An 11,621-nucleotide genomic window follows, 5' to 3' on the forward strand; every position below is an offset into this window, starting at 1 on the left:
CCTAGCCGCACACCAAACTGGAGCGACTTCTCTCTTTTCTTTTTGGCTTCTCTCATGGCAGCAGAGTCTGAAATACCCTTGCATAAAAACACAACAGTGAGAGTAAGGGTGAAGTGTGTGCAGAACTAGTGCACTGTAAAAGTAGCAGATAGCAGGTGGCTGAAAAATAAATGACAAGAGACATATGATAGCTCTACAACATTGCATGGCAAACAAAATTAGATTCTACTCTGTATGATTTTGTAATATATGAGCACAGGAAATGCAGGTACTCCTCCAGCACACCACCACATGTGGTCATATCTAAGATAACAGTCGACTGAAAATAAATAGGCTAGTCGATTTTTTTAATGAACCGTCCAATCTATAAGGAACGGGCAGATGGCCTTCGTCTACCTCCCGCCAGTCATTGTTGACGATCTTTCTTGAACCGCCAGCGACCACCGGCCCAGACCCCTGCCTCCGCCGCCCCGCCCTCCCATCGACCTCACACCACCGCCGTGCTTGGCAGCGCCCCCATGCCATCCCTTTAATCCTGGCCGACCTCCAGATCGGGCGCCAGTAGCTCTAGGCCGCACACACCCCTAAGATAAACACCAAGGCGCTGCTTCCCCGGTGTAATAGGCGTACTAGCGCCTGCTATGCCGGGGAATGCTTCCGTTAATTGGGAATCAAGTGGCCAGAAATTGAAATTCAGGGGGGCGATGGACCTCTAGCTAAGGTGAAATAGTGTATGAGGAGAAACCTTGTGCATTGCGAGTTACTAGGAACATCTAGTATCAAGAAGAAGCGGTCAACTAGTGTCTTCTGTGGGATGAATACCGTGCAAGCAGAGACGTAAGATTTGCACGAATAAGGGAAGAGGAGTACCTTTTTTGGTTGCCGGTGTGGTCACCTCCACAAGTCGCGCCGATTTTCTTCTTTTTACCGAGGAAACCGATGTTCTGGAGGGTGCAGGCTTGGATGAACCCATGGCCAAATTGTTGACTGTGTTGCCGTGGCCGTATGTCAGCGGAGGGGAAGCAGATTCGAGGCGACGAAGGACGGCATAGCAGGAACAGCTCCGGTGCAGTGGAGGGTGGTGAAGTTGGAGCGGCAGCGGTGAGGCGCAAGACGGCGTGGTTGAACTGGCTCGGGTACGGACGGCTCGGCCTCGGCTTCAACTACTAGCCGTGGAGGGCGTTGCGGTTGAGGTTGCAGTGGACGACGACGTCGGGGTATCGGCTCCAGCGTGATGGAGGAGGGCGGCGGTTGATGGGTGGGATGGGGTGGCAGACGGAGGACGCCGGGGTTTCGCGGCTGGTGGAGAGGTAGTTTTGGCGCCCACGGAGTACGAATGGGGAATCGGATGGGTGGGGGGGACCATGTTTCGGTCTGGGACGCGCTTGTTTTTGGCTTTTTTGAACAGAAATGGGACGCGCTTGTTTGAAATTTGGGGAAAGTACAAACTTTGCCCCCTCTTAAATTTCGGACCTACTACGAGTCGGGGGTAGGATGGTAATCCCAGGTGTCCCAAATAGTGGGCGGGAGCGATTTCGGCCGCGCGCATGTGTGCTTAGGCGGCCATTGTGTATGAATGTTTTTTGGATGCGGTTGCGTGGCCTCTAGATGAAGCTACAAACCTACCCCGGTTTAGACCTTTGGACGTCGGGCCGGTAGGTTTCACGGGTCGAAGTTATTAGAAAAGTAATTTCGTTGTACTACCAAACATTGGTCTCACGCGGTTTCCGGCGAGTAGATGCTCTTTTGGCGCTTCGTTCAAAATTTTGAAACACAAGCATTCACGTTTAGGGTACTCGTGAACTATGAGGATTGACCTAAATATACAACGTTATATTTGACCTTGTATGTTTGAAAACCTCATTAAATTATCCGCTTCTTTTTGAAATTTTGACACTTGAAAATCCTATAACTATGATTATTTTGGAATGGAGGAGCTAAATTTGAATCTATTTTGTACACGACTACATATGCTATTATGTACAAAATCAGAGCAAAGATTGGTGCCCCCATAATTTAGGTATGGTTTACAAATGCCATGATATCAAATTCAAATAACTGAATGGACTTCATGTTGAATTCGATTTTTTTAAACCACCTTAAGTTGAATTCAAATGTATGCTAGTTCATAGGTAGTAGCTATTTATAATGTCCATTGTGTAACTTTCGTATGTATAATGTGCTTCACACACACAACACGAACTATACTCACATTTATATTCGATTGCTAAAGCGATGCATTGTCTGGAGTTCAAAATACTAACTATGTGGATCAATTGTGTTGAATAATAACATAGACATGCTCAAATTCGATAGAATCTAGATGTCTGATGGATCAATGACCGCTCCTTACGCGAATTGAAAATATCATGATCCCATCCTAATATTTGGATACGATTTATATCTTTAATCAATGTGTAGAGCAGTCTTTTACATGTAGTTTCACTCTCCATCGGTGGTCTCTCACACATGCTCACACACTCTCTCCCAAGGTGTCTTTCTCGCACACATGCTCTACATATAACCCTCCCTCCCTCTTGTAACCATTTACAACTGTTTTCACTAACCTTTATCACAAGCACTCTTCCTCTCGCAAATATACACACGCACAATCCTCATCGACCCTTTCTATATACATGGACCTGCCTACGTGTGTCATGTACGCACATTATCTTTACGCCTATCTCTCACGCAAAATTGTCTCACACCTCTCTTCCTAATCGACGAGTATGATTCTAGCAGAGCATTCTGTAGGATGCCCCTTAAAGTTAGGTTGGATGAATAGTAATATCAGAGATAAAGGGGTTACCTTAGTCCAAGAACCTAGGGTTACAAATCCTAGCCGGCTTTGTCAGTGGACACAGAGTCCTTCACAATTCTGCTATCTTTGTCTTGTACGACTAGTCATCCATTGGTCTTCCTAAATGCATCACGGGCCGACCAATGTGGCGCAGGACGGAACAGAACGAAGGGCCTCACCTCAACCCACCGGACCTCACGCGGTGACACACCCTCTGCCACCACATCTCATTACCTTCTCAGACCCACACATACCAACACAAACACCACACAGACAGAAAATTTCTCCTGGTGCCTCTATTCCCTCCCCCTTGCATATACACACTCAAGGGAATGGAATCTCTTGTCGTGACGTCATATTCGTCTCTCTCTCTCTAGACCACTCTCATTTCTCGTGCTATCTCTCCCACGCCCCGCCCCCCGTCGGTCCCTCTATCCATGCCTCTCTCGAATACGTAATACACACACATACCTCTATAGGCCCCGCCAAATGCATCAACTACACATTCACACATGTTACATTACGTACCCCATTGATCTAAAAAGCCCTCTCTTCACGTTTATTTCGCATACAACATTCCTTTTGAATAAAGTGTGGTCAAAAAATTATTTTAGAGTTTCTACATATATACAACATTACAAAGTTATATGGAGGAGTACGAACGCTAATTTGCATTGCATGGTGCCCACAATGATATTTATTCTGCACCGTGAATTTGTATATTTTTATACTATATACAAAGTTAGTCATAATAAAGAGAAACGAAGAGCATCTCTCTCTCCATCGCATACCCCCCCTGTACGCCCCTTTCACGTATGCACACAAAACTATCTCCAGGTCCTCTAAAAGTAAGCCCCCAGAAAATTCACGCATGTTTCATCTTTCTCTCACGATATATGCAATGACGATCATTGTATTTGAAGCGAAAGCACGATACGTACATTGGACTTCAGAATCCACTCATTACGGTCACCATTTACGTTTAGTGGTTATTATGCAGTCACGTGCTCACCGTACAACTCTGTATTTGCTCATGACATGTCTAGTTGACCAGTTAAACGCTCCACGTGGCACCTCTAGTGTTGCATCACATTATCTCACTACCATCGTGCCCACCAGTCGACTTGTATCTACTCTACATCTACACTCTTATAAAATACATAAAATACACTCTTATAAAAAACAGAGTTGGTGATGATGGTGTGCCTGCCATCCTGCAATATAGGCCGTCCGATTTATATCTGACGGATAGGAAAGAAACTATGGCAATTTTGCAAAAAAGGTACCCACACACCTCTCCACCTTTGCAAATAAGGCCTTCCCTCGTTCATCCTTTTCTCTCACAAGATAAACAAGTCATACAAATCCATCTTGATGTTACATGCAACGCACGGGCATCTTGCTAGTAAGAATGAAAACAAACGACAAAAAAATATTTGGACGGTGGTTCGAAGTCATGATCGCGGGCACAACGGACAAGGTGGCCTTGTATTGGTATGCTGAGCCGTCTGTTTTAACACACAAGAGCTGGTGTGGTGATTATACACACACGCACGCATGCACACGAACTGCATCCACGCAACACTCACACAAACACATGCACCCACGCACGCACGCAACACTCACACGTACACACGCAGCCACGCACGCAACACTCACATGCACACACGCACACATGCATGCACACAAGAGTACACCACACGACCAACACACACTCTCACGCTCAAGTGCTCAACCTACACGTGCATGCGCACACATCAGGCCCTGGCAGACACATACACAACCAGGTGATTCCCGCGCATGGGTTGGAGCCTTGTCGCGCCTGCGTAAATTTGTGTTTATCTGACCTTTTGCCTATGCGAACTGACATGTGGGACCCACAACGAACGTGGTCAATTTAACTAGTCAACATGGCGCCACGCAGACTATTTGGCAGGTCAACAGAGTGCAATCCGATGCTGAGCTGTGAGCAAGTGATCGTATAATCACCGCAAAACGTATATAGTGACCGTAATCAGCTTATTGTAAAGTTCGGTGACCGTATTACGCTTTTCCCTCTGTAGGCCCTCCAAAACTACATCTCTACACGTTCTCGCATGTTACATCTAACAACTATGCAATACAACACTACTACTACACTCTAACACAATAAATCATATGTGTTTTTAGTTTTACTAGATACCATATTGTTACTTATAGTTATTCAGTTTGCATACATTAAAATTGCCTTTGAAATGTATGGCCAATATCATCTACCGCGCGGGAAAAATCCCGCCCTTTCCTATTTAATCGGGTTTGTATCGATGGATCGTGTGAAACAACAGAACTATAGTACTATACAGTACAAGTGACAGTTCACTGGGCCGTCGTGTCGTCTACTCCTCCTTCGTAAGAGTGGAGCGCTCACTTTCATAAATCTTCTAGTCCCTTTCGCCAACATGTGGGACATCAAGCTACCGGGTCCACGTGCCATACCGGAACACAGTGCAGAGCAGCCGGGTGAAGCACCCCAGTCATGGCGCCGGCGTAGTAATGAGCAATGAGGCGTCAAATCACAAAGATACACCTTTCCCACAGTTAAGTTGGAGGGACGAAGCAACCATCATTTCACTCATTGCTGAATCCGCTTCTCCCTCATCTTCTTCAACTTAACCACGTGTTGCTTCTGCCATTGTTCTGCCTCATGTGGGATGCGGATCGGCTTGGTAAAGCACTGACACGTGGGACCGCATGTTAGCAAACCGCTAGGACAACGTCCTCCAAAAATAAGAAGCCTAATCCTAGACTTACAAAGGGCTACGTAGCTGCTACGTATACTTTCCATCTAATCTATATATGCCCCCCTGATTTTCACGTGGGGTGGGCCTAATCCTCTCCTTTAATCCAATCAAATAGTCCCACATCACATCAGTTCGTAACTTTACATAAACCATTACGTGGATGTAGCATTGCTCAAATAAGAAACCTCCCCCGCCATCCACGCGGCAAAATCACCTCCTTTTTACTAATCTCGATTCTGTAATTTTTTAGATCAATATAATTGAGATTTGTAATGATAGCACACAGGAGAAAAACCAAGTGGTACGGTTAAGGGCATCCACAATGTGTAGCCAAATGTGAAAATAGCTTTTGGCATCATGGGAACCATTGTGGACGGTGTTGCCAAAGCCAAAAAGATGGAACCGAAGCTCCCCGATTGATTGATTGAAGGAATAGAAAAATTCAACGTCTCTCCTCTTTCTCCCATGCTTGGACGCATGTAGTACAATATAGAGCACAGAGTCTACTCCCCTCTCCCTTCTATCACAAATCACAAAGCAGTGAGGCGTCAAATCACAAAAGCACGGACGAAGCAACCATCATTTCACTCTTCGCTGACTCCGCTTCTCCATCGTCTTTTTCGAGAAGCCATCTCACTGCATTAGTTATAGTAGTACTAGTAAAGGACTTCCTGGATGCAAATAAGGCGGTTGTCTCGGCTTGCAGGCGGCACTTGCGAACGACTTACCGTGGTCTCCCTCAATGGTGTTCTCCGTCGAACGCACTTCGCCAAACCACCTAAAAAAATATTGTCGACGTCACCACAATGGGGAAGGAAGTCAAATATAGTTACTACCTCCATTTTTTTATACACAAGGCCAGTATATCAAAATTACAATTCGCAAAGGGCCACTAACACTAATCGAGGCAAAATTGATGGGGTTAGCAACCAAGGACATTAATATCCCCTGCATGCATGCGGAAGTGAGAAGGTTGGTTTGCATGGCGCTGCATTAATCAAGCGATGAGGAGTGAGATGGTTAGCTATTTGGTCTTTGGAGAAAAAAATACGCATTAATTGACACGTGAAATGAGGATTTGTATCGATGAAATCCCGCGAAGGAAAACCCAGCCTTTCTTTTTTAACACCAGTACTCCTAGTACGTACGTACTTATCCTGTTTGGGTCTAGGCCTTGCATTGCCAAACTTCGCCACACATTTTTTCCAAGCTTGCGTAAAGTTTTCAAAATGAGAAGGAGGTACACTTGTGCACGGCTATCACGATCGCACCGCACCCTCACACGGTCGCTCCTGCACGCCGCGGTCGCATCACACCCTCACACGGTCGCTCCTGCACGCTGCAAACCCAACCAAGGGAACGCACCCTCACTGACACGTGTTGTCGCATGTGAACACACCAAACTCAACCATCCTATCGCTGACACATAATTTTCGTTCATAGAGTATGTTTATCCAACCGCATGTTGGGGAGTATCCGTACGGCCTGTGCAGTGGTCTGTTGGGGAAGAAGAAGAGGTGAGGAAGAAGGAAAGAAGGGTTAGGAGACGTAGGATATTCATCCAACCGCCTGAAATGGTAGACGGACCCAAGTCAGGCGACTTGCATAACAAATATATGTTTTTACTCAGCAAAAGATCCATAAAAACAACAACATAAAGAAAAACTATCACTGCTCGCGGAAAGAGACGACCTCGTCGTCTTTGGCTACCGGCGCGAACCAGCCGTCGCTGCCGACGTGTGTCTCCGCACCGTGGTTGTCCTCGTCCTCCAGCTACTCGTTCAAGCAGAGCATGCGGGCGCTCTGCACGGACTAGAGCACAGCCCGGTTCAAGTCGAGGACGTCTGGTTCCGCCTGTAGGAGGGCCTCAATGGCAGCGGCATCCGTGCGCTCCGCGTCGAGTCAAGCCTCCGCCGCCCGGTTCAAGTCCAAGACGTCCGGTTCCGCCTGCAGGAGGGCGTCGATGAGAGAGGCATCCGTGCGCTCTGCGTCGAGTCGAGCCTCTGCCGCCCGGTTCAAGTCCAGGACGTCCGGTTCCTCCTGCAGGAGGGCCTCGATGGCAGCGGCATCCGCGCGCTCCGCCTCGAGTTGAGCCTCCGCCGCCCGGTTCACATCCACGACATCCGGTTCCGCCTGCAGGAGAGCCTCGATGGCAGCGGCATGCGCGCGCTCCGCGTCGAGTTGAGCCTGCGCCTCCCGGTCCTCCTTTAGTATCGCCATGTTGAACCGCTGGTCCGCCTGCACCATGGGGGACTCGGACGCCGGCACAAAGTTGACGTCCATCGTCTCATACCCATCGGGTGCCTTCTGCGCCGCGACCTCCGCCATGAACATTGGATCGGCTTCCTCCTCCTCGTAGCTTGGCTCCAGAGAACTCGGGGATTGGCCCGCCGCAAAGAGATCTTGGGAACGGAGGTCTGTGGCACCGACCGCCGCCACGATTTCTGCGCGGCGCTCCGGCGTCAGCATCTTGTAGTAAGTGATCTTGCGGCGCACCATGGCTTTCCGACGAACTAGGGGACGCTTGATGTGGGCTAGTGGATCGAAAGGTGGGGGAATGGGCTGGAGATTTGGTGTGGTTTTAGGGCAGTGGCTAGCGTAGGCCGAGCAGCGAAGGTTCTGGTGTGAATAGTGGTTCCGGTGACGACCGGTCAATCGGTTTTGACTGTACATCGCTCTTGTCGCGTTCGCGTTGCAGCCCGGCACGCTGGACCCTCCACGTCGCTCACGGAATGGAACACGCTTCGTCTTGCGTTTTCGCTCGCTTGTGGGACCGCAGTTGAGAGCAAACCGACGTCCCTCCCCCTCCACCGTCCGCGTCATTTATTATACCACCACTCCCTCCATTTTATGCGGAGTAAATAAAAACAGAGGGAGTATACTACGGATGAGGATCCCCTGACGTGGCCGAACCCATTGAGTAACTGACATGCGGGGCCTAGCAAGCATGGGGTCTGCCAGTAAGTGACCGAAAGGGAGGGTAAGGCAGGGATACCTACGTCAGAGGATCCACTTCCACTATACTACTTTGACCAAATGTTGGAGTAATAATATATGACATGCAACTTACACAAATGTTAGAGTAATAATATATGACATGCAACTTACACAAAGCATACAGGGTCTAATGCGTTTTTCGAGGCTAACTTTGACCAAATGTTAGAGTAATAATATATGACATGCAACTTACACAAAGCATACGGTCAAATTCGTATGTGAAAGGAGTTTCCAATGATATAATTTTCACATTATACATCTCATGTACTATTAATCTTGTCAATAGTCAAATTGGAAACCATCTCGAGTACAAATCTAGGAGTACGTACGAATCTAACAATATTGATTGGGCGTTGTTGAATGTTGATACCTTTTTTTATCAAAGTAGATATACTTTGACTACACATAAAACTTATATGTAAACTAGAAAGGATAGGAGGGAGTATATTGTACGTTCAAAAATGAAACGAACATTGAATACCCTTTATATATGATTTGCGGATGCTATGATCACCGGTTCAAAATTTTGAATCCGCCTTAGGTATCACGTGCCCCCACTCGTTCCCTCTTGATTTCATCTCGGGGTCCGGAGATCTATTGTAAGAGGACTAGGGTGGGTACATGCGAATGATACTCAGCGGAATGTTGAAATGAGGCATGCTGGAGGATGGACTCGATTGGAGGGCGACATGATCGATGGAGAAGAGGGTTGGAGAGGAATGAGAAATAAGCAAACGCCACATGATTATACTTGAATGGCTCAAATAAACAATAAGTTGTCTCGCTTGGCATACATAGTGAAAGGCCTAATGCGCAACACGGAGCACTGACGCTCGAATATGGCCGGGAAAACAGGGAAACAGACATGTGGGTCACAGCCGTCGGGACGACGTAGCGCAGACTAGTCCAATGGAGGAGCTGTCCCATGACCTCCTCGCCATCGACAACCGTTCATGTGGGTCTTTGGGGCCAACAACGGGGCGCAGCTCCAGCACCGCCTCTAGACACGGCGACCGTGGTGAGCGACACACTCATATCATCGCTAGACACGGTCGGTTTCAGTTTGCCGAGGGTGGCATTAGTGCTGTCGCACGACCAACGGTATGTTTGGTTTGTGCCCAAGGTTGATGCATCAAAGCATTGGGTAGCCAAAAATTTGGTTGAGGTATTGGTTGCCCATGATTTGGCCGACATTGGCAAGAAAAATGAACTTGAGTTGGCTAGAGTTCATTGGCATGCCAAAGAAATGGCAACCATCCAAACAAAGACCAATCTTTGGGTCATGACCAAAATTTTGGTTGAGTTATTGGTTGCCCATGATTTGGCCGACATTGAAAAGAAAAATGAACTAGAGTTGGCTAGAGTTCATTGGCATGCCAAAAAAATGGCAACCATCCAAACAAAGACCAATCTTTTGGTCATGACCAAAATTTTGGCAAGGTGCACTTTGGCCACAATCCAAACACACCCCAACACCTGGCTCGTCGAGGATGCACGGGGCGCCGCGACGCATCCGCGGAGTGGTGTAGCATGGCCAACTGCATCCTCTGGACCTGAGACCATGCCGGGTCATCTTGCTTTTCCAATGACATGCGGGGATCGCATGTGAGCAAAGGGCATCTCCAACGTTGCCACGACCGCAACTGACTACCCTGGCACACCAAAACCCTCGTCTCTCGCGCCATCACGCGATGCGTTCCCAGCCGGCGCCAGCTGCCCACATTCATGTTGTCCGTTCGTATGTCATCATTAAGAGGCTCAGTGCCCGCGGAACCAACTCCGACGACTTAATGACGCACCAGACGCTTGGCCTCACCGGAACGCGCTACTTAAAGCGGCAACGCCCAACTAACCTCCACACCATAGCACATCGTCCTCCTACCTGGAACCACATCCTCCATGACCGCAAGCGCGAACGCTCTGCAGGAGAGCTTGTCTTCGAGGATGGAGCTCGAGGTCGCCGCCCTCGCTCAAGTCGCCGCACAAGCGGTGGCCATGCTGGCGGCCGACGACGGGAGCACCATCAGCCACGCGTCCTACTTACCGCCGTCCAACGTCCGGCACCGCCGAGGTCGGGGACTCCTCCGAGGATGAGTAGGGCATGGGAGGCGGCAGGGCATGGTGTGCCAACTCGCTGGTCCGTCTCTCGTGTTCTACTTTTCCTTGCCGGAGACCGCACCTTCACTTCACGGGTCTTGAACCCCGCCCCCGTACATGGAGATCATAGATGGACGACGTCGATCGCCGCCGTAGAATAGGTTTAGGGTCGGGTTTCTTTTATTGTTTTGTCCTATAAAAGTTCGAAATGTAATGAAAATCTACCGTGTTTGCATTAATCTCGGCCGGTGTATATGAACTTTCACAATAATATACATATTGTAGGAGTACTAGCAATATGCCCGTGCGTTGCATGGAAGATCAAGATCTTGTGGGAGAAAAGGATGAATGAGGGAAAGCCTTATCTGCAAATGTGGAGAGGAGTGCGGGTAAATTGTCATAGTTTCCTTCCTATCCGTTAGATATAGATCGGACGGCCTATATTGTAGGATCAGACACATCTTTCTACATCTACGGGAACCTACGAAAGGGTTAACGTAAATTGCCTCTCTCTCTGCTCCCCTGATTTTCATGGTGGTGGGCCCCTCCCTCCCCCCAATCTACAATCAACAGCTCACACGTTTCACATTACGTTAATTATGTAACTGGGATTACGTAGGTGTAGCATTACTCGTCCTAAAAAACCCAACTAAGCCAACCTCCCAGCATATCGCGCGGAAAAGACCCGGCCGTGTCGTTTTAGTCGGGATTACCGGATTACTAGTAGTAGTATCGATGGATCGCGCGAAGCAACATATTTTTTTGAGGGGGCGAAGCACCTAGTTTAAAAGGAAAAAATGCGGTACACTCACAGCACTCTCTCGCGGTCGCATTGCACCCCACACACGTTCGGTCCTGCACACGGCTCACGCAAACGAAATGCGCTTCGGCTTGCCTCTTCACTGACATGTGGGACTGCACTTGGAGAAACCGACCATGCCCCAAAC

The sequence above is a fragment of the Triticum dicoccoides genome, chromosome 7A (genome assembly GCF_002162155.2).
Source record: "Triticum dicoccoides isolate Atlit2015 ecotype Zavitan chromosome 7A, WEW_v2.0, whole genome shotgun sequence".
Taxonomy (NCBI): Eukaryota; Viridiplantae; Streptophyta; class Magnoliopsida; order Poales; family Poaceae; genus Triticum; species Triticum dicoccoides.